Here is a 25541-nt window from a genome sequence, read left to right on the forward strand (position 1 = left end):
TTTTAAACTCCAATTTTTTTTTTTTTTTTTTTTTTGCGGTACGCGGGCCTCTTACTGCTGTGGCCTCTCCCGTTGTGGAGCACAGGCTCCGGACGCGCAGGCTCAGCAGCCATGGCTCACGGGCCCAGCCACTCTGGGGCATGTGGGATCCTCCCGGACTGGGGCACGAACCCGTATCTCCTGCATCGGCAGACGGACTCTCAACCACTGCGCCACCAGGGAAGCCCTCCAATTCTCTTGATCACTCTGTCACCTGACTGCTCTATGGTTTAATCTTGGTCTGGCTCCTTTTCAAGCCCCAGCTGCCACCACCACACCCCTGCTCCCTTCTCATGTATGATGTGGGGACATGCATCATTTAAAACAAGTCCTAGGTATAAGTGAAGATCTTAAGGCAGAATGGGTGGTACACAGAGCAGCCGGCTTTCATCTCTGTTATAAAACAGAGTTTCCATGCCAGCCTATTTCCCTTCAACTCTCTTCACCAATCGGACACTTTAACAAACTAATTTCAAGCCCTGGTACATGGAGATGTAAAATGGAAATGGTGACACAGCTGTGAGGGCAGAGGCACTGGCGTTCCACCATCATGAATTAGTAAAGCATTTTGGGGAGGGCGTTCTCTGCCCATCTGACCTCAGCCATGCCAGCCGTGCCCCTGGCACAGAGAACAAAACTTCGCCTTATGTTCTCCTTTTATCGACAATGTTTTCCTTTACTTTGACGTCAGCTCCTAGATTGCTTGCTGTGATGTGTTACACCTTTCATATTTCCTTTCCAGTCATAATATTGCTTCAGTCATAACCTCGGCACTTTGAGGAATAATTGTCCCTGACAAGAGGGTGAATCACTGACAGAGAGTTGATAAGCATTACATACAGATGACAGAAGTCAGGACATATCGGATTACTGCTGTGAATATAATAAAAGAGAGACTAAACACTTTGGCAGCTCAAAGACAAGCCATTTCATAACTCTCTAGTGGGGCTATTATCTTCCATTTACTGCCACTGATAACCAGGTTGTGACTGTCTCTCCACGATCTAGTTTCAATTCACTTAACACATTGCTGACCAGACACAGTAGAAGAGGCAGAGACGATAATTGGGATTTTTTTGGCATTTATTTTTAAAGTTTATCTTCTGCACCGCCCCCCCTTCCAGCCTGATAAGATCCTACGTAAGGGTGCTTTAAGCCTTCTTGGAGAAGGCTGAGTGTGGCCTTTAATCTATGCCTCTGTTTCCTTTGAAGCCATCCTGTCCAGCCGGGAAAGTGACAATCCACTTTCCCCACTCCTCTGATATACCTGGGTCTAAAAGCCTGGTGCAATAAACGGCCAGGCTATTTTTACATTTCGAGGCTCTGAGGAGATAAGATTATGATTTTTTTCTTAGCTAGTCTGAGCCACCTGAAGGAACAGATCAAGAATCATGTTGTCTGTCAGTATAGACAGCCAGCATGCACCTTCAGAATTGGAATGCAGATGGCATTTATAAGACCTGGGAGAGATTGTGTTTCTAAATATGTAGGCAATAAATGTAATATATCAGAATTTTGGATTAAAAAGTTTGGACAAAGAAGAAAAACAATAAAGAGGGAAAGAGACCCTCGATTGGGAATTATTCTGTCCCTGAAGGTAACTTTGCTGGTGTCAGAGCTGAATAGAAGGTTATAATCTGCAAAGTTCTCCTTTTTTATTTCTGATCTGAGAAGCTCCATTTGTTTTTTGTTTTTCTGGTTTTGTTTTATAGTATTTTTAAAAATTTTATTGGAGTATGGTTGATTTACAATGTTGTGTTAATTTCTGCTGTACAGCATAGTGATTCAGTTGTATGTATACATATTTTCATTCTTTTTCAGATTTTTCTCCTATATAGGTTATTACAGAATATTGAGCAGAGTTCCTTGTGCTATACAGTAGGTCCTTGTTGGTTATCTATTTTAAATATAGCAGTGTGTACATGTCCATCCCAAATTTCCAATCTATTCCTCCCCCCACGCACCATTCTCCCCTGGTAGCCATAAATTCATTCTCTAAATCTGTGAGTCTGTTTCTGTTTTGTAAATAAGTTCATTTGTATCATTTTTCTTTTAGATTCTATATATAAGCAATATCATATGACATTTGTCTTTCTCTGTCTGACTCACTTCACTTAGTATGATAATCTCCAGGTTTATCCATGTTGTTGCAAATGGCATTATTTCATTCTTTTTAATGGCTGAGTAATATTCCATTTTATATATGTACCACATCTTTATCCACTCCTCTGTCGATGGACATTTAGGTTGCTTCCATTTCTTGGCTATTGTAAATAGTGCTGCAGTGAATACTGGGCTGCATGTGTCTTTTCAAATTATGGTTTCCTCCTGATATATGCCAAGGGTATAGTCTGCAAAGTGCTTCTTCTGAAATGATGTTGCTCAGCTTGTTGCAGTTTCGTGTGCACAAAGCATTTTTCAGATCTGAGAAATCTCAGACCTCTTCTTTGAAAGGATGCACGATTGAATGATACATTTATTGTCTTTATGTTAATGAAAACACAACTTTATTTGTAATCCACAGTGTCAGATCCACTAGATAAATTCAAGAGTGTGGGTCTCATGAGAGGAGCAGACTCAAGAATTAGGCAGGCTGGCATTACAGTAAGGCAGATCTGAGAAAAGCAGGAAACCACCTGGATGGAACAGATATGAGTGTGAGAAAATAGAGCTGGCACATGAAAAATGGACAGAGAGTTTGAAAAATTCAGGTAGAGTTTAAGAAAGTATTGGTATCAGGGAGTAAATATGTGAGTCCTGATCAGGAAGTGGAGGGTCATTCAAAAAATCCTTGAAAACCACCACTTCTGTTGGGTACCAGACATTGGGTTAGAGCCCAGTAGCCCACCATGTACCATTGGGCAAGTTGTGCACTGCCCAATTCCAGGGAGCCTCATTCACAAAAGAGTCTATGTGAACATCATACACTTGTATATTGACCATCTATCTGAACAACTGTTCTCAGTGACTCTGGATGTGGATACAAAAGAAAAAAGCTGTGCTTTTGCACTCTGTGTTCTCCAGGAATATTTTTAAGAATTCATATAGCAATGCAAATTATTATACATAAAATGGATAAACAACAAGGTCCTACTGTATAGCATAGAGAATTCCAATCACTATCCTGTAATAAACCTTTGTGGAAAAGAGTATGAAAAATAATATATATGTATGTATAACTGAATCACTTTTCTGTATACCAGAAACTAATACAACATTGTAAATCAGCTATACTTCAATAAAATAAATTTTAAATACTTTTTAAAATGTAAAAAATAATTCACATAGCCTACAAGTTCAGAGAATTGAATCTAAAGCCCAGTTGACAAGTGACCTCCAGGATATAGCAGGGTTAAATTGCAGCATGGAGATTTCAGGTCAACCTTGGCATGGCAATCATAAGTTTGTATATGAAATCCAAAAATGGTGATGCTGAGTTTGCTGATAAACTTCCTGCTCCAATTCTGATGGTTCAGAAATTGGAGAAAGTACTCCTAGGCTGATGGGTGTGGTTTTCTCAGTTAGTACACCTGCAGGCAAGATAAATGAGACCAAGACTAACAACAATCAGATCCAGTTGACATGCGGTGGGAGATGTTCTGTTTTGTAACCACACAGCAACCTCTCTAAACTTGCTCACGTGTTTCCTCGAAGCCTGAATCGATGGGAAGTGGACACTGCATAGTCAGCACAGAGTTTTTACCAACCAACACTTGGAGCTACAGTTCAGGCCACAGAATTCTGAAAAGAAGAAGAAATCTATGAATGATTTGCTTCTTTCATTTTGGCTTTCCACATTGATAGTTGCATTCAGATGAGTCTTATGAGCAAGCGTACGGCATGAACTTTTACAGCCTGTGCTTCTAGATTCCAAATCCCAGGGCTAGGCTGCAGTTAGCTCAGAATCGCTTATCTCCTTAGTGGAGGGGTTTTAATCTGTAACAGTGTCTGAGAGTTCAGTTACCAGTGGGTGGCTTCAGACCATGAGATCCAGAAAACTGGAGGAAAAAGATGAGAAGCACCAAGATGGGGATATCCACCATGTGCTAATCACCAAACATGTCAACCTCAAAGCAGCCCTCAGAGGTAAGAATTATTATCTCCGTTTTAAGGATGAAGTAACTCAGATTCAGAGTTTGCCAAGGTCCCTCAGAAAATAAGTGGCAGATCCAGGTTTGAGCTCATGCATCTGACCAAAGCCATGTTCCTTGGATTCCTCTCAGCATAACCTCATTATAAGAACTGGAGTCAATCAGCTCACTCTCACCCATCCCTCCATCTTCCAGCTATAAAACTAAAGAGAAAAATCCATCCAAAGCAGCAGAATATAGGACCAGGAATATAGCCAGATTACAAAGAGAAGTTATTATATTATCAACATCACCTCTTCAGATAACATGCAAACATTTATGCAAGCAGTCCAGAAGCAGCAATTAGAGACATTTGGCAACAGGCAAGTTCTAGGCCTTAGACCCAAGAGCACAGTTCCATTTCTCTGGAAGAGAAAGCATGGTATGAGAGTGCAGAGTTGCAGTCTTGTATAAACAAAGTTCTTGGAAAGCCCTCTGGATAGAAACTCAGCATTTGGGATATATGAGTAGGATCCTTCTTTCCTGGGACTGTGGTTCATAGCGGGGTGAAAGTGGGGGAGACAAAGAAGGTCTGAGTAAGATTGCCAGGAAGTGGATTTATTGCTGAACCTCCTGCACAATTGACTTTGTGTTTCTGCTGTCCCTCCCATGGACCATCAGCCCCAGCATTTGGGTTGTACCTGGAGGCAAAGGCCCTTTGAAAGTAAAAGGAAGTTTATAGACACAAGGTGTCAGGAAGGCTGATAGAAAGTGTTTCTGGAGATCTTCCCCTAGCCTTCCATATGCTTTCTATGCATTCCACCTTTTATAAATAATCAATAGGCAAACTAGTATTTGAAGGTGTTATGGATTTCCTGCTAAGAGTGTCACCTATGAAAGGTATTTCTGTTGCCTTTAGGTATGATAACCTTATCTTTAAAGCCATTTACCCAAAGAATTGTAAAACAGCTTCTGTAACAGACAGCCAGGCAGTGTGATGTGTGGTCCAAAAACATCACCTCTAAATTGAAACAGTCTTACCTCACTAGTGACTCGGCCACCTACTGCCCAAGGACTTGGTGGAGTAATTTAAGATTCTCCTTAACAGTTTCCTCTCATACACAATTGGGATAATGACAGCATTTTTACGAAATCAAATTAGTCATTTAAAGTCAGTTCATAGTAAACTTAGTAAACATAAGTTATTATGATGATCGCTACCATTATTATAGTTAGTTTGAATACCCAAGCATGAAATTTCTGAGGCTTCCTCCATAGATTTTAGAGTCAATGAGATGAATGTTTGGAATGGACTCAAAAAACACAGAATGAAGCTATAGGAACTGAATCTCAAGATTTCCCATCTATTTATAAATGTACTTTTAAACCATGCAGGAAACTAGTGTCCTATGAGGTCTGTGCTTTATGGATTATCTCTTTAATCATGGCCTTGTGCACACGCTGTGGAGCAAGTCGTTATCAGCTGATACACTCCCATATAAGTTACAGTGAGTAAAATCACCCAATAAAATTGTTTAATTTTTGATCATTAGAAAAACATTCTCTTTTGGTTGATTCCAGAAAGATAAAATTTGTGGGACTAGTTTCTGAACCATAAAACCATTGAGCTAGGATTTTACAAAATAAAATAATTTTATGGTCATACAAATAACCAGTTCTTCTGTCTTCAAAAATATTCCTTTGTATAAGTCAAAATAGAAATGGGTTCTGTTTGAAATAAAGGAGGCCAAGAGTGAATTACAAGACTTCAGAGGATTATTTTTAGAAATGCTTACTTACTAACTTTGGAATCAAGTTCTATCAATCAAACATAAATGGATCGGGGTGGAAATAGTTAATAGGCTGGTCATTATGCCCATAATTGTGATAGGGTTCTGCACTCTGAAAACCATTTTCTTAATTATTTTAGGTTAACACTTGTGTCCAAAGCAGGGGGAGGGAAGGGACATGTGTAATCTGAAACTTCAGTTATGTGCCTGGCCTGAATTGAGATAACATTAAAGATTTTATTGCTGATACATTATAAATTATTTCTATTACTGTGGTCCTGAGGGTATTGCATTGTCAGTGCACTTTGCCTATTACCTCACTTAATGTTATTAACACACTTTGGGGTATAAAATTACAGTTTTATCATGGAAACCTTAAACACTTACATCCAAAGTACTGAATCAAGTTATTATCTTTACTGACCAGACCTGTTTTATTGTCATTTTATCACTAATAAAATCTGAGATTCAATTTGATTTAGCTATTAAGTAAAACTTGGTCTACATGAGTTTAAATCCAACTGTAATATTAATATATTAATATATAAGATGACTTCATTTTATTAAAGGTGAGGTAACTTAGAAAACTTCTTTTAATGTATTTCTGCAGTGAAGAAATTTAACCTGACCTGTCTCTACTTCTGTTTCACCAACATCGACAAAAATTTAAGATAATCTTCTTGGAGGATGTTGAGCACCATGTCTCACCTGTTTCTGGCCTTTATTAAATAGCTGCAACACATTGATCAGCCACAAAATGGCATTACTCATCAAAGTGTCAAGAGGCATCATCCAATTTTAAAACAAAAAGCATTAAGAATGCATAATGTTAAAGAAACATGGTCCACACTTAAGAAATTTAAAGCAAAAACTGAGCATATCATGTCAATAGCTCCTAAAATAAGAGAATGGGGATGGGCTCCCCAAATCAGTCCATCACTCAGAAAATAGAACACTACAGACAAGAGCATGGATTGTGTAAAAGTTTTTCTTACAGGGACGCTTTCTGGTCTTGGCTCTATGTCTACAGGTTAGAAAGAAATTGTTGGGCAGATTTCATTGAGAAAAACAATGCTTATCTTGTTATGTTAAATGCCATCTTTATATTGGTCAAAGAAATGTTTTAAGTGATATTCAAAATGTGCTACAGTCCATGGTAAGAAACCATACAAGAGAAAGTTGTTTATTTAAAGCTAGAGCCTTGCTCTCTCCTAAGTGTTAAGAACAAGGGCTCCGCTACTGGGAATTATCGTTTTGAGAGCAACTGCAACTTTATAGCTCTGAAGAGGGAGGATGGAGCAGAAAGTTTGGTGGGCCAAATGCCTAGCATTCTGACCTTTAATTTCAGTACCTCTAAAGAAGAAATAACACCTACCTCCCCAAGCTGCCAAGGACTTTCATTATGAAAGTGTCTGACACGTAGAAGGTACTCAGTAAGCAATCACTCAATCATTTTCTCTATTCCTGTAGAATCATATCAACATGAAATATGATCTTAAAAGGTAGCATGCCATTACACCTCTACACCTAGAATCATAAATAGATGGAAAGATAGCCAAAGGGCAAGAGGGGCCCTAATGCATAGTTTAGCATATGAGAAGCAATAGAGTTTAGTTTCTGAGCATTGGAAAAGCATCACGCACTGTTAGCTGTGTTTTTTTAAACAGACATCTTCCATTGGAGAAATTCTCAAGTTACATGAGGTAAAACTTTTCATCAGCACAGAATCTTAAGGAAAATGCTTGACACTTATCTAAGAAGAGTCAGCCTTGAACAACATGGATTGCCTAGTAAAGTAAGAAAGCAGAAAATGCCCTAAAATTGGAAGAAAGCATAATGGCAGCCATATCAAAGCAGCTTCACAGGTGGGTAAAACTTTATGAAAAATAACAGCTGGAGGAGCGGCTGAGCTTCACTGGACATGAATGGATAAAGCTAGAATGGACTTCAGAGATTGTCAAATTCAACTCCTACATTTATAGGCAAGGAAATGGGAGCTTAGCAGGGGATAGAAATTTGCCCAAAGTCACACACCTATTTGATGGGAAGACCAAACCCAACAGCCATGCTTCCTGACCCCCTGTAATGTATCTTCCCCTGCACTGTGATGGTCCCTCGCTGGAAGGAGGCCACCAGTCCCACAGCAAGCTATGAATCAATGGAGGCTGTCTTCAGAGCTTCAGCCTTCTTCTGGTTTTTGTACTCTTCCTGTAATAAGCAGTGACTTATCCCCTGCTAGATGGCAGGTTTTATACTGAGTGCCATGGTGAAGCACCAACTAAGACTTGTGCTTATCTGGTCTTGTAGGAAAGGCCAGGTAAAACTAGTGGATTCCTTTTCTTTTGTGTATTATCTGTTGTGTGTTAAGAGTATGTATATATATATATATATAATTTCTGGAATTGGGTGAGCCCCTAAAGTGGGCGGCTCTGTCTTTTCTTAACCATGGGGAATATTCCCTCACTGTTGCTTCAAGTACTTCCTCCCTCCGTCTAATAGTTTCTACCTGCTCCTTTTGAACTCTTTGTTAAAGGAAGTGAAGATTTCTAAGGATTTCTTAAACTTTCTTCAATATTTTTTGCATTGCTTTATTCTTTTGCACTGTGTTCTACTAGAAACACCTCAGAATGAACTTTGAGCTCATTCATTTCTCTTCATTTGTGCCCTTTTGCCATTTACCTATTTATTTACTTAATGTTTTAAGTAATAAGAAAATGTGAAATTTCTCAGACTTTTGGATGGTTGTGTTTTTATGGGTGTATCATTCCCATGTCTCTCCAAGAATATTGATTTAATATAAAATAATATATAATGCATATTTATACACTTAATATAATAATTATAATTAATGTTTATAGTATTCTAAATTATAATAATTAATTATATTAAAATCCTGTTTATTTAATTAGCTCTACCTTCTCCTAGTTTCTCCCTTTCCCTTCTGTTCCATGATATTGTCCCTAGAGGTGATTCCATCCTTTTACAAGGCTGCAAAATAAATATGATTAAAGAAGACTAACGACCTTTCCTATCCCCTCACCTTGCTCTATCCCTCCTCTAGCTCTAAGCATATTTTTTCCTCTTTTTGGTTTTAATTTACCCTTCATCTTCCTTAGGTACTACAATGTCTAAGATATAAATGCTATAAACACTTTGTCCCAATTTTCTTTCTTTCCTTAACCTCACAATGATGAACTACACAAGATCAGCCACACAAGGATGTGAAAATAATGTCTCCTTTCTTGTTATAGTTGTATAGCATCCCACTGTGTGGATATACTTCAGCCTATTTAATCAATCCCCTACAATTTAAATCCTGTCTGTAACCTTGGGTGAGTGATTGAACCTTTATGAACCCAGTTCACAGAACTGTGCCTGGTTGATAGTAGTTACTCAATAATCCTTAGTAAGTAGATGAAGAAATCCTGGCTGGAAAACTTTATCAGAATTAAAAAAGAAGGAAATGTAAATTCACATAAAGAGCTTAGAACAATCTCTGGAATATAATGAGTGCTCAATAAATGATAACTTTTGGCATTATTTAATTTATTTTTTTACCTATAGTCCTTAATCAATAGCAAAAGAGTGCTTGTAGTGAGTGAATCAACATGGTTTGTACATTAGTGTGATTATATTTTCCTATTACTGGGAAATTTCATGATTCATTTATAAGAAATCACTCAACTTGGCACAAGCACTTATGTGGTTGGAAAAGTCTACCTGGTTATCAGCTATGAGATCTTAGAGGCTCTTACTCTCCAGAGGGGTAACTTTACCCCTAGGTGAGAGGTGACAGGGAATTTTTAAAATAAATAGGTAAATGCAAACATCACACACACACACACACACACACACACACACACACACACACATCTAGATATTATGTGTTTCCTGATAGTAATGCATGGTAGTATCTATGAAATATTTTTTGCTAAATAATTGAACCTGAATCTGATCATCCACTGATCCAACAACCTATGAACAGGAAATACAGACATGAGAGAACAAAGATAAAATTAGCAAAGTTCTCAATGTGGAAAATTTTATAGGAAAAAAATAGCGGGGTCATCAAAGGTAAGTTGCAAGGAAAAAATACATGGAGAGAAATCTATAGATTGAAATAGACTGTACAATTCCCCTTTTCTCCTCCCCCCTTACTATTTCTTAATAGTAAGAAATTATTATTGATTTCTTTAAGTTTTATAATGGTATTTTGTTAAGTGTTTTTGAAGAATTCTTCACTTTTAAAAATGTACACTAAAGTTGGTTAATGATAAATTGAGTCAGTTGTTTCACTGAGGTGATGATTGGGCTTATTTCCAATTCTAACACTTTTTTTCCACAAATTTTGAGGCTTGTTTGCAGCTTTGCTGAAGTTGAATTCCCTGAGACAGGCCATCAGAATGGTAAGGAGAAGAGATTTTCATTTAATTGGCAGGTTCTGAGCATCCTCCTGAATCTAGCACAGCAGCAGAATTGTGGAGCTACTAACTGAACCATTCTCCAGTTGCTAAAATGGTAACTGTGCTCCTTTCAAACCTCAACAAATATTGTTAAATAACCCACAAATTCAATCAGGTTTTGAATTATATTTCCTCAGGAACAGGTATGCTAACCAGCTTTAGAATGACCTAGTAACTTCCAGCTAACTCATTCCTGAGTCTTAGGCTCCCTTGCTTTTTTGATGCCACTGGTTTTACAGTCCTTTCTGGTAAAACTAGGTCAAACCCATAATTGTATCTCTCTGTTCAGGCACATGATAAAGTGAGTTACAGAAGAGAGCTAAAGCCAAATGTAAGCACCAATAACTTAGAAGGACCTTGACTTCTAGGAACCTCAGAATTAGATACATTACTTAGTCACAATAAACACACCAGCAGACTTTGCATTTGGCAAGTCTCGTTCCTTTCAATTTCCTTGACTGTAAGCCTTCTACTTCTGTTCAAATTATAGGATCATACACATACATACCTTATCTTCTAAACTACCTCTACATTCTAATGGAAGCAGAGAGCACAAATAATAAATAAATAATAATATTCCAACTTTACCCTTGTCTGGCTATGCAACCCTAAACAAGTCACTGATCTTCTTTGGGTTTCAGCTTCCCATTTTTAAAAAGCAGGTTGTGGACTCCTGCTTGGTGAATACAATAGCATTTGTATTAGGTCACTTTCCTCACTCTTGACCGACACTACTAATCAATCTCCTCACTCTCCCAGCTGACTCTGAATGCAATCTAACAACCTACAAGTTAGCACTACAGGAAGCCACCACTTATTCTGAGATGAAATTTATGTCCTTGTTGAAGGAGCAACTACCATCTGGAGCACTGCTGCATACCATGGCAAATAAAAAGGACTAAAGAATCAATCACTGGGTTTTAAATCTTCTGCCCAGAAGTGACGTGTCCTGCTTTGGCTCGCATTCTATTGGCCATAGTAAGCTACAGGACAATCTTTAACTTCTCAGTACGTGGCTGGAAGGAGAGGAGACAGGAAATATAAGATATGACATTATATTTATATAGGGCTTTACACTATACAGACAGTATTTACACACATTCTTTCTTCCGATTTCCTAATTCCATAAAGTAAGGAAACAATAGGATCATTCCCATTTTACAGAAGAGAAGACTTGAAACTTGGATATTTAGCTCATCATCACAGATTGACAAGTGGACCTGGGAACCAACCAAGTCCAACTTAGCTCAAGTTATTGTTCCTGTTTCTATTATCTTCAAATGCACTTTAGTGCTTTGAAGGAGAATAGGACAGAATTAAATTCATAAGTGAATTTAGTATATTTAAAGATGATTACAATAGAGGGATTTTGGCTAATAACATTTGTTTACCTATAGTTATATCTCTAGTTAAGCAGAGATATTTTAAACTAATCACTTTTCTTAATGGTTATATACTTGGTAGGCAAGAACAGACGTAAAGACACAGATGACATAGAACTAACTAAAGTACAAAAGTATTATGAATAAATAACAAAATAATGTGGTTGAAAAAAACTGTATTAGCCAGGAAAAACTATAGGTTTTTCTTCTCGAACAAACAGTCACAGAATCGGGCCTTATCACAGCAAAGTTTGATTTCTCACTCACAGTCCCATGTACATTCAGGAAACTTAGTCCTAGCCATGGTCTATCAATAACCAGTGTAGGGAAAGCCATTTGTTCATAAAACACTTACAGACATAAGATTTGTTCCAATCATAAAATTATATTAGGTCTTCAAGTGCTTTGAAACTGAAAGGAAACTACAAAAAGCAAGAAGGCTGTTTTTAAATGGCCAAGGTAAAGGCTGAGAAGCCTGGAACAATGTTAGTGACTATAGCCACAAAGAAAAGTAGGAAAGTATGGAAGGTACCCCTACAACCTCTTCTCTAACTTCACACAATGAATGTTTACTAAGCATTTGTTTTATGCAAGACAACATAGGATGTATAAAGAAGCATAAGGCATAACTCCTGCTCTCAATGAGATGGCAAGTCAGTCACAAAAAGATGTCAAGTATAAAGTCTATCAGTTCTATCTCCCAGTATTTTATCTGAGGCTTTACCTTGGTTGCTTTGTTCAGCTGAAGGACAGAACAGACCAGCTCTCAGATACTAAATCTGCACCCTCAAAACCCAGTGAGACTCACTGTACTGTGGGATGGGAAAGAGATATACTTGTGTCAGTTTTGAAATGTGTTGTGGGACCTGGGGATTAAAAAAGCCCAGGCTAAAGGAAAAAGTTTATCCTTTCATGAATGTAGCAGTTTGCTACTTTCTGGATTTTACAAGTCTAGATGAAGGGGCAAGAGCTTGAGGGTGAGGAGAGAATTACTCACCATTTCAAAGAAGCTGAAAGGCTGGGTTATAACACAAAGTTCATTCAACAAATTCATTCATTCAGCAAAGATCTTTTCTAACAGATCTTCTGGTATACCAGACTTTGTGCCAAGAGCTGAATCAATTAAGTTTAGCTCTTGAATTATATCTATTCTCAGGGAGGTCTGTTGCTGTAGGGTAACACTGCACACATGGAGTGGGGCTGTCATCCACTGTGCTCTGAAATATGTGTACTTGCTTTACTATAGGTACCTTTGAACTATGCTGTGCTCAGTTATACTAGGGAAACCAAGGCATCATAGCAGACTCAGTGCATCTCAAAACACCAACAAGATTCTTAAGTTTTGGATTCTCTTTGTCCTGTAAGTCTCATCTGATACATGAGATCTTCTTCAGTTTCATATAAAGAAATCTTGAGCTCCCAACTACGAGCAGATTTAATAAAGAAGACAGAACCCCTTTCAGAACCCTACTAGGTTAACGATATTAACAGAGATTCTGTATAACAGCATTAGCAATGGGATGAGTATATTAAAGTAACCAGTCCTACACTGGCACAGACACACAACTCCCATAGCAACAGAGATGACAGCTTGGTAACAGCAGCTGCTGCTTAATTGAAAACATTAGAAAAATATTACATTATATCTGTATTCCTTGTTTTTATGTTTATTTTCATCACAAGTGAGAAAATAACCCAGGAAAAATACAAAAGAAACAGGAAACAAAGTTTCAAGTCTAATAATGGTAATGGATGAACTGTTGCTTGAAGTGTAATTTTTGGGTGATTTCGTTCCACTTTTCATGTGAATGAGCAGTCTTTTTTGTGTTCTAAGGGCCAGTCATTTCTCCCATGATGTTGAATTTACTTCCTAGTCAACCCTTTAAATTTGATTAACTTGGAGGAGAAATGGCATACCTGTGGGTCTTTGTGTATGTCTGTGTTTGTGTGTTGGGGAAGAGGTATTCAGATGTAAAGTGCCTCTACATACACAGAGATAGATTTGAGACCCATAATCACATTACTGTAAAGCTAGGAGTGCATGTTTTCGAATGACAATACAAGCTCAGATTAGCAGAGTGGCCTATTCCCACCAAAACAAGCACCAATGTACGGGGTGTAGCAGTAAGAATAAAGCAGTATGCCTGCAGTTTTATGCAAGCAAAATACATTAAACAATGGACAATTATGGGGGCATTCATATCTCTAAATATGAAGCAAGAAGGGACCCTGGAGTTCGTCCAGATCAGACACTTAAAACTTTTCGTTGGTGACTCAGAAAGCCAGATAAAGGCAAGAAGTGAGGTTTATTCTTGGACAAGGACTTTTTCTTCCCCTAAAATCATGCCAGAAGTAATAGTCCTAATGAATTTCATGGGGCCTAAACATTATTTGGCATGTAGTCAGGATCCATCTGGACACTGGAAATCAGGCGGCCACAGCTGCAAATGAGATTTCCAAATGCAGGCAATGCATTGAAGATTCTCATTGCAAACTAAATATCAAATGTTCTATTTGATAACAATGGACTCACAAAAGAAACAGGTTGCAAACTCATGAGTCCAGAGACTCTACCCCACAATTACAGGTGCTATTTTTTTTGCAGTAGAATTCAGGTTGTTTTCAAGATTGACTATACCCTATTAAAGAAAAATAAATGTTATTCTGTAAGCTCCTTGAGGCCAAGAAATGTGTCTCATTTATTCTTATATCCACTCTGGCACATAGTGAAAAGCCTTTCATGCAGTAGATGTTCTACAAATAAACATGGTCATGAATTGAAAGTAAAATTGATATGATATTGAAAGATAAAATGAAATGGTACATAAGACATTTTCTAACTAATCAGGAATTCCAAAACATGCTTTAATTGATTAATTTATATCTTTATTCAATTAATATGAAATGAGGGGCTATTCTGGGTCAACCAAAATGCTAAACTTACACTGTGATTTCTACCCAATTTTCATTGTTCTCTTAGCTGAAAGAGGTGGGGAAAACATTCTTCCTGTATCAGTGGCTTCAGTTGCTCAACTTACTTTTCAATAAACAAGTTAATTTTTATGTCAAAGGTTTTAGGTAAACTTGGCTAACATTGGTAAACAGCATTTCAAAGCACCACTGAAAGCAGCTTTTTTGCCCCTTTCCCATTTGCACATTTCTATTCCCTTCTAACATTGAAAGAACCTAATTATAGGAATGAGATCACTAGGCAACTTAACGTAACTCCTGACGTGTGCCCTCCTGAACGCACACCATGCCTTGTCTAACCTGTTTATTCTTTTCCTAATAAAAAGAAGTAAGAATGAAGAATTAAGCAGTTTAAAAAAAATGACTAGCTCCCCACACCCAACAGCACCGTTAAGCAATCCTGCAGGCAGATCACTCGGGCAATATAACATCTGAAGAGAGAGTCAGGCAGCCTGCACACAAGAGAGAATGAAGCAGAACCCAGCCCCCTGCCTAGATGACTCACTGAGACCCTTCCTCTCCCCCCACCATTTTCCCTTTTGAAAACTGTCATGGCTGAACAGAATCTTTGGAGTTGGTCTCATGACACAAGTCCAACTTCTCCCCAGGTTGCCAAATTTTCTGATTACAGCACCTTTCCTTTCTACCGATACTTGCCTCTCAAATTACTGGCTTATGAGTGGGAGCAGCCAAACCTGGGTTCAGTAACAACTTGAGGTTTTCTTTTGGTTTTAGTTTGTTTGTTTTGTTTGTTTGTTTGTTTTTCCTCTCCTAAAGTAACACTGCCTTTACTCCTTCAGTCTGTGAAGAGTGGAGACAAAAAGGCCTTTTAGTGTTTGCTAGCTAGCAACCCAGGCAAAATTATAGTAGTGGTCTCAACTTTTTAAATCAAATTAGAACTATCAGTCCAGAGATAGTGTCAGTCTAGTTGATGTGAAGTAACTTGCTAGAGAGACTATAGCCCTTCCTCCAATCATTAATGTCATCATATTAAATATTTTTAAATTACTTTGTCATATTTTTATGAGGTGATTTCTGAACAAGAAAATTGAAAGAGGTATTTTCCTCATTTGGCTTTTCACATTGAAGCAAAATGCTCAAGTTTTGAAAAGTGGATTGAGTAACTTCCAAGAAAAATGAGCAACAAAATTACAAAATGACTAATTAAAATCCACTAATGAAGGCAGTTGATAAGCATGTATTATTAGGTTGATGATAGCTCAAGGGTATATTCAAAGGACATATTCTAATACACGCCTCATTGTTGGTAGAAATTCATCATTGAATTGACATATGCCATTTCTATGATACAAAGATAATGATTAAAGAACAAATCTCAGAATTAAATTGAAAGAAATAAAGACAGACTAAAAAGGATCTCTTTAATGGGTTTATTATTGATTTACTGTCGGAGATGATTCACTGTAGGAGAAGTTTGTTCCGCCTTCATTCAGAGTCTTTTAGTGCTTCCAAGTCAGACAAATATATGGAGACTAAAATTTTTAAGCATCCAAACTACTACTGGAAATTCAAGTCAGTAACATAAAAATTCCACTGAATCATTGGGAAATGTTTTATGAAATATATAAATGCAAGTTTTATTAAAGGATTAATGAAAGAAAAGTATAAACGTACCTTCCTATAGACTTACAGTCATAGAGTTGGAAGGATCTCAGAAGCTATCTAAGTCTAAATTTGTCACCTCCTTTTTTGGTTCAGAAATCACTTCTCTGCTATTCCTGATAGGTGGTCACATAACTTTTCATCACATATGTCTAGAAACAATGAATAACTATCACTAGACCAGTTATTGTACGTTGTAAAAAGATTATGTTCATGTCTTGCATCCTCAGGGGTTTAGCAAGAAAATGTATACTAGAGCCATCAAAGCCTCAAAAACAAAATCCTGGAGGGACAAAAAGTACACAGGCTTAATCTGAAAAGGCTACATACTATATGATTACAACTGTATGACATTATAGAAAAGGCAAAACTATGGAGACAGTAAAAAGATCAGTGATTGCCAGGCGTTGGGGAGTGGGGGAGGGGTAAAAAGGTGGAGCACAGAGAATTGTTAGGGCAGTGAAAACACTCTGTATAATATTATAATGATGGAAACGTGTCATTATATATTTGTCCAAACCTATAAATGTACAATACCAAGAGTGAACCCTAATGTAAACTACCAACTTTCAGTGATTATGATGTATCAATGTAGGTCCATCACTTGTAACAAACATACTGCTCTGGTGAGAGATGATGATAGTAGGGGAGGCGAGGCATGTGTAGGGACAGGGGAATATGGGAAATCTCTGTGCTTTCTGCTCAGTTTTGCTGTGAAACTAAGACTAATCTAAAAACAATAAATAAATAAAGGCTTAAAAATTGTACAGGCTTTAGAAAGCTTCAAATTTGATTAAAAGTAAATTAATATGTATACATAAAGTTGAGAATTGCTAGAGCTCTAGGCTTTTGTACTGTGCTGAGTTGGGACAGTAATGATGGCCAATTATTCCAAAGAAAATAAGAAAGGAATTATGTTGAGAAGTATGAAAAACTAGGTGTGGTGATCAGGAAGCCAGGTCTGTTGCCCACCTCTGCCAGCCAGCCATATGTATATTTTTTTTCATTGAAGGCAAGTTTCTTAAAGTCTCTGAAGTAGAGTTTAAATACTTACAAAATGGGATTTGTAGTACTTACTTTCCATGGGGAGTGATTGTGAAGAATACGTGAGGTAAAATTTGTGACAGTGCTTAGAATGATCAATGATTGAAACTCCAAAATTTCTCAGTTGAATGTAACTTCTTAGTTAAAAATCTCATTTTTGTTATCCAGTATGGATAGAATTAACTGAAAAGAAATTACTTGTTAATATGGAAATTTTAATTGGATATGATAAAATATCTCTATAAACAATGAGACATGGGAAAATTAATTAATGTTTATGAACGTTTCTTTTCCAGTGATATTCATAATTTTTATCTGCAGAGCATGATTAAGTTATATTTCTGAGATCAAATGAAAGATTCTTTAAGTTTCCATCAATTGCTCACTCTAAATCCATAATTGTCTAATATGAGTCAACAATATAATTAAAATATATCATAGCCGATAAAATAAATATCTACTCATATATGATAAAAATTGAAAAGCTTAAAAATAAATTTTAAAATGCATATTGTGGGCTTCCCTGGTGGCGCAGTGGTTGAGAGTCTGCCTGCCAATGCAGGGGACATGGGTTCGTGCCCCAGTCTGGGAAGATCCCACATGCCGTGGAACAGCTGGGCCCGTGAGCCATGGCTGCTGAGCCTGCACATACGGAGCCTGTGCTCCGCAACGCGAGAGGCCACAACAGTGAGAGGCCCGCGTACCGAAAAAAAAAAAAAAGCGTATTGTTAAGACATATAAGTTTATATTAATTACTTGCTAATCACATTATATAAATAATTGTTATATAGCAAGTGAGAAAATTCTAGTGGAAATCAAGGTAATTCCAGCATATACCTCATATTACTGTGCCATATTATAATGTAGTATAGTTAGTATAGTATATAGTATAATATTACATTACATCGTATTACATTCATCACATTGTTTTTGACACAAATTTGCATTGAAAATCAAAACTGTAAGACACTACAACTTGATACACTGACCAAAACTGTACTTTTGTTTTTATATCTTTTGATAACTGAGCAAAACTGGATTTTATAACTCTCATAACCTAGAGAGAAAATTGATTCATTAATCACTAGATTTAAATTAATTTTCAGTTGATGATAGAAACACTGCAAAATTTTGCAGCAAAATAAGGTTGTTAAAGGTTTTATATGCTAAATTATATTTTATGGGTTTTAAAAACCTACCAAGATTATACTGAAAATTAGAACTTCTCTTAATCCTATGATTAAAATTTCTCCTATCCAAATATATAAAAAAATAATCCTACATTAAGATATTAAACCTCTTTCAGATAAATTATGCATGGGAAATATGATCAGATATAATAGGAATGAAGAATGTTTGATTATCCTGTAATCTTTACATATTCATTTCTAATAAGGGGTAATTCCATTTAATGTAGTGATCCTTTTCCAGTTGGAGATTTGAGTTTGATGTGGTGGCAGGGTTGGCTGCTGCAGGGGGCTCTTACAACAATCCAAAAAAAAACAGGCTACGGGCATGATAATAAATATTGTTACTAACTTTGTCATTAAAACATGCTGTTTCCCTTTCTGTTGGAGGTTAGAGACAAAAGGACATTTGTTATACAACAGAAACTAACGCACCATTGTAAAGCAATTATACTCCAATAAAGATGTTAAAAAAACATAAGAAGACAAGACCCATTCCTGTAAACATATTAACATTCGGAGAGCCCACCTGGAGATTTTAGAAGATTGCATGTTAAGAGGAGGTTAAATTAACCTGAAAAGCTTTGATAAACTTTAGATTGTTTACAATTCACTGTAGTTTTGGCAAGTTGAACAAAAGTGTTTTTGGAGTTAGCATCCTAACAATTCTGACCAATTTGCTGTCGTCTTAGCATTTTAGAGCTGTGACTCGAGACTTTTCCAAAGGTGGTGAGAAAAAGGCAAGAAAGGGGAAAGATCAAGGAGGGGTGGGATGGAGGGTGGGGGAGAGAAGGCATAGGAACCAGGAGGAGGAAACATCTCTTTGCTAATCACATATCAAAAGCAATGAAATTTCTCAGGCTAGCAGCCCACCAGGTGCATTTCAAAGAGAAGTGTTGGAGGGAGTAAGTGTCACTCAAGGCAGATATTTATGAAAGATGACAGTTTGCAAATATCTCAATCTCAGACAAGCCTGCACTGGTGACATGGAAGAATGCAGCAAAATTGGAAGAGTCAGCAGCCAACATTTATTTCATCAGGACCTGTCCAATCTCCACTGATGGTTTGATAGTCCAGGGAGAGCAGGCAGCAGTGGGGCTCATTCTGCTGGTTACTCTCAGCCAGTTTGCATGGAGCGGTCCAAAATGGTCTAATAAATATGTAAAGAAGGATTAAAAAGAAGAATTGAGAAAAGCTTTGTTTGCAGAGCTAGCACAGGACTGGATTTTAGCTATGTCAAAGAGGAAGCATAGTAATTACAGAAATATTGATTACTGCTCTTGCTGGTTGACAGTGAGATAGGAATGTGTCTTGCCAGTGTGGAGACCTGCATCCTGGTACAAATATCCTTTTGGTCCAGAGGACTGAAGAAGTCATCCCATTAGATGTCCTTCCCCATGACAGCTGCCCTGCAAACCCTGATATGCTGAGCATAGTGAACTTTGTTAGAAATAGAAGTCTATATTTCTTCCCCAGGGGATGAAATACTAGACATGAGCCTGAACAAATGTAAAATAAATACCAAAGGGGAGTTTTCTATAGTATTTCTATCAAGCTGGCAGACAGCAGGGATGTCAGAAACAGACTGTTGGGGAAAGCAGACTGGTTTTGATGTTATAATGTATCAGAGGCTGCCACCTGGTCACACTCAGCCAGCAGATGTGTTTGGTTTGGTATTCAAAATACTTTGAATGTACATATTTTAAATGTCAATGTTAAAAACCAGAAGATTTTATGTAAAATTTAATATTAGTCTTTTCTGGGAAAAACAAATCAGATCAGGCAACATTAGGTACAAAATACTTTTGACTACAATCTGGAAGAGTGGAGGAAGATTTAGAAGATACTGTCTTTAGAAGATGCATTTTTCCCCACACTCTCTAATTTTCCCCAGAATCAATGCTGAGGATCTGTTGCCTTTTCCATCACATTTGTACTTTTTGTCATTTACTGGTCTTTTTCACTTATTTATATTACCTATCTGACTTCTTTAAGCATTTCAGTTTTGACCTCAGAAAAGAAATGTACTAGCTCTGTCATTCGGACAAACTGAAATTGCTCAGGTTCCTGGTCTTAAAATAAAAGTACTGTTGATTGATTCATATGATTGCTGGTGAGGAGTAGAGATATTAAAGTGAGAATCCTTAGGACAAATTTGGGAACATATCAGACTTGAATACATGCAAGTTTCATTCACCCTTCCCTTCCATTTCTCAATCCTTTTAGGAGAAAAAAAAAAAATAACATCTTATTTTGAGAGGCAAGTGTAGATAAGCAGATATTTTACTGATATAGGTAAGATATTTTGAAAGCTGTCCATACATTCTAGTGAGTTTCATATCATCATAGCTTTTCTCCAATAAGCATTATGCAGCTGCAGTGGTTCTCAGAACCACTGAGAACCACTGTGTGCATCAGAATTAACTGGAGGCCTCTGCAATGCAGAAATGCCCCTGGGGTTTCTGATTAAGTACATCCAAGCTGGAGCCCCTGAAGGTGCATTTCTAATGGGTTCCCATGTGACGCTGATGTGTTGAGAAGTACCATGCTACTTTATTTGGACTGAAATCATGGAAGCTGGAGAGAAGTGTTGTGTTATATCCATCAGCGCAAGCAAAAAAAAGTTAGGGACAGTTATTTTGTTGTTGGTTTGTTTTTAACATTTGTAACAAAATCAAATTACTTGATCCTAAAATTTTTTCTTTCTCAAAAAGAAAGTTCCTAAAGTCCATAACATGAGATTATGTGAACTAGATAAATGTACATCTAGGGATAGTGGCTACCAGAAGACAAGATATCAGACTCTACTAAGTTAGTAGCATGATTATCAACATCCTCAAGAATGGCCACAGTGAGCACACACTGTTTTTGGTTTTGTTTTTTAATTGGGGTATAGTTGCCTTACAGTGTTGTGTTAGTTTCTGCTGTACAATGAAGTGACTCAGCTATATGTATACATATATACCTTCCTTCCTGGACCTCCTTCCCCCTCCATCCCACCCATCTAGGTCACCACAGAGCACCGAGCTGAACTCTCTGTGCTATACAGCAGGTTCCCACTAGCTATCTGTTTTACACATGGTAGTGTGTATATGTCAATCCCAATCTCCCAATTTATCCCACCTCCCTTTCCCCACACCAGCCATGTCCACACGTCCATTCTCTGCATCGGCATCTCTATTCCTGCCCTGCAAATAGGTTCATCTGTACCATTTTTCTAGATTCCACATATATGCGTGTTACACGATATTTGTTTTTCTCTTTCTGACCTACTTCACTCTGTATGACAGACTCTAGGTCTATCCACACTCTTAAATGTCAGGTGATGAGTTCCCCTTGTTAGTGTCAGCATTTGTTATTGTTTTGATTGAGATGATCCTCAGTTTCTTTCTGTTGGTAACTGTTTTTCTGCAGCTGTTAGCATGGGCCATATGAACTGTGTTTTTCAGATTCCAGTGTGATTAGTTATTCAGCTCAACACAGTGTCAAAGCAGCTCACTGCACCTATGGACAGGCAGGCTACTGATGTCAGCTGTCACTGCATATCACCTGCAGCAAAGTCAGTTACAAATGGAGGTGGGTTACCATTTTTTTTTTAACAGCTTTATTGGAGTATAATTGCTTTACAATGGTGTGTTAGTTTGTGCTTTATAACAAAGAGAATCAGTTACACATATATATATGTTCCCATTACCTTTACAAAATACACAAAGCCCTGCTGTGATTTAGGCTTTCTGCAGTGCTATTCAAATAAATGCTGAATTCCATTAAATACCATGTTCTTCCTTCATGTGTACTTTGCATTTCTCAGAATTTTGAAAAATTAAAATTAAATGTTCTGCAGTGAAGTTCTTGTTTCAATTACGTAAAATTTGGTTTCATTTTTCATCCCTTTTGAACAATTTGTAGGCATCTCTGAATGCATGCAATTAAGCTAGAAGTGGGTTGCAAGAGTTCTCCCAGGGGCTCCTAGGCAGAAGCACAGATGCAGACAGGTGTAAGAGCTCCACAGCCATTTTTCTCCTCAGCAGTTCTGGGTGAGGAGGAATCTGGGCCTTTCTCTTTTTTTAAATTGTTGCTTTCCACCTGGTGACCCTCTAGCACAAACCCCACCTCCCCCATGAAATAAATGTGGCCTCTGTGGCTTCTGGATACGATGTTAGAGACAATAGTAAAATATGCATAAATCTGACTATATTACCAAAACTGAAATGTAATTATTTTGCATTAGTTGTTGAATGAGCAGAAAAAAAACCCTGAAATGCTCAAAAGTCTGAAAAAGAGAACATTAAATCTTAACATTTGTTAGTCATTAACAAGACTAACAGACTTGTGGAGTGTCCTTAGATCATATTCTCTTTTCTTAACATTAATAAAAGTTTAACCAAACTTCCTTCTTCCTGCTCCCATAGCCAAGTCAAAAGAGTATAAGACAGGAAGAAGTTCTCTCTCCACTTAACGTTCAGTCTTCAAAATCAATTACTTAGCACTTGTGACCTTTGGTATAAGTAATTTTAATTCCTTAAAACTCAGTTTTCTAATATGTAAAATGGGGTAATACTCACATTACACCACTATCAGAAGAAATCCTTGAAATAGTGCAGGTGAAGTCTGGCCCATCAGATAATCTTTACATGTAATAATATCAGTATAACAGTAGTGGTAATAATATTTATTACATTAGTTGATCACAGTCTCTCCTGAAATTTTAGCTTCTCTTGCCTCTGTTAAACAATTATCACATCATGTAATAATCTGTCTTACCTAACTGGACCATAAGCTTCTTGAAGTCCAGGACATGTCTCAGTTAGCTTCTCCAGTCCCATTTCCTAGCACACTTTCTGGAATATGCTAAATGTCTACTATGTACTTGTTGAATCAATTAATAATGCCAAAATAAGTCCATTCTTCCATATAAAGTTTCAGAAATATCCTTCGCTTGGTCCCAGCTGATATCCTACTGCTCTGATGTACTCTGTTGATTTCTCATTTTCATACCTCATATGGTGGTTTTTGACATTTGGAGCCTGAAATTTTTGTTGGCTGCTTCTGATAGTCCTTGAATTACCAGTACAGTTCCATAATTAATACGGGTGGTTATTTTCTTTTTTTTTTCACTAAATGAGATGGAATTTTGACTAAAATTATCATCTAATGTATTGTTTTGGCTTTCTTGGGTATGAAATCATTATTTCTACCCAAAACCTCACTTTATCTCTTTAAATCCAGTGAATTTCTATCCAGCATTAACTATTGTTAACCCATTAAACTAACTTCTTCTTCTTTTTTTTTTTTTTTGCGGTACGCAGGCCTCTCACTGTTGTGGCCTCTCCCGCTGAAGAGCACAGGCCCCGGACGCACAGGCTCAGCGGCCATGGCTCACAGGCCCTGCCGCTCCACGGCACGTGGGATCCTCCTGGACCGGGGCACGAACCCGTGTCCCCTGCATCGGCAAGCAGACTCCCAACCACTGCGCCACCAGGGAATCCCCAAACTAACTTCTTTACCTAAGGAGTAAGGAACAAGGAAGAGAAGGAGAAAAGAGAGAGATGCCAACCTAGATTGTAATTGCCTAGAGGTAAACCAGACCATATAAATTGTCATCCAAACCTAAGCTCTTTTTTAGAATGAAAAGGGCATTATTAATAACTACACAGGGAAAACAGGCCTAGGACAACCAGTATATATGTCCCACACCCTACTTATAGTAAGGCAGAGGAAGGAAGAGAATGAAATGATAAGAATCTGACCTGAGTTACTGGTGAAAAAACTCCACTGTTGAATATGGAACATCTTTCTCTCAAGAAACTCTAAAAGAAAAGAAAATAGTTCCAAGGTCAACACATGTGGGAAACACTCTACAAGATCTCTTCCATAGGAATTCTTAATGCATGTTAGTAAAGACTCTGAAATGTTCATACAAAATGAATCTGAAATCCCCAAAGAGCACACATTACATATGTTTACACACATCACACCTATTGGTGAGTCTTGCTTGTTTGGTTCAATGCTGGCAAGGGCTATTTAAACAGAATTTTTCCAAATGAGGTGAAATAACTAGACACAATATGCTGTATATAATGTTCTCCCCATCAACCAGTTATATAAGTATCTACAACTCTCATTTTGTTCAGGAGCTCCATTCCCTTTGTCATTAAAAGGTCATCTTCCCATAGTAGAACAGGGGGGCATAATTCATTTGGATGAGGCCAGGCTAATGTAATAAAAAGAGCTCACACTAGTGCAGAGTATTCAGGGATTTATCTATCTCACATATCATTCCCAGGTGAGCATCTCAGGTGAGAAGGTGGTGCTGCTTCCTGTGAAGATCCAAGGTCTAAGGCCCCTTTTTCCCTATTCCCCTGTTGCTTAAGGACTTGCTGTCATCTTCATAGTTGAACCCAGTCACCGTGGATTTACAATTGAAGGAAAACCCTCAGATGCCTTATGCCTTAGACCTTGAAGCAGTACAAATCTCTTCCACTCATTTTCCATGGGAAATAGCACAATCAGATGGCACATCTAACTACAAGGGAGGTTCAAATGTGTCAACAAACTAAGGAGCCATATGCATGGCTAGAATGATATTTCTGCAGAAGGATGGAAAATGAATTTTGCAAACAGTTAGCTGTCTCTTCTTTTTTTTTACAGCTTACCCTTCCCCCTCCCCATATCCTCAAGTCCATTCTCTAGTAGGTCTGAGTCTTTATTCCCATCTTACCCCTACGTTCTTCATGACCATTTTTTTTCTTAGATTCCATATATATATGTGTTAGCACACAGCATTTGTTTTTCTCTTTCTGACTTACTTCACTCTGTATGACAGACTCTAGGTTCATCCACCTCACTACAAATAACTCAATTTCATTTCTTTTTATGGCTGAGTAATATTCCACTGTATATACGTGCCACATCTTTATCCATTCATCTGTTGATGGACACTTAGGTGGCTTCCATATCCTGGCTATTGTAA

This window comes from Neophocaena asiaeorientalis, unplaced genomic scaffold, assembly GCF_003031525.2.
Source record: "Neophocaena asiaeorientalis asiaeorientalis breed wild unplaced genomic scaffold, Neophocaena_asiaeorientalis_V1.1 scaffold362, whole genome shotgun sequence".
In the NCBI taxonomy this organism is placed as follows: Eukaryota; Metazoa; Chordata; class Mammalia; order Artiodactyla; family Phocoenidae; genus Neophocaena; species Neophocaena asiaeorientalis.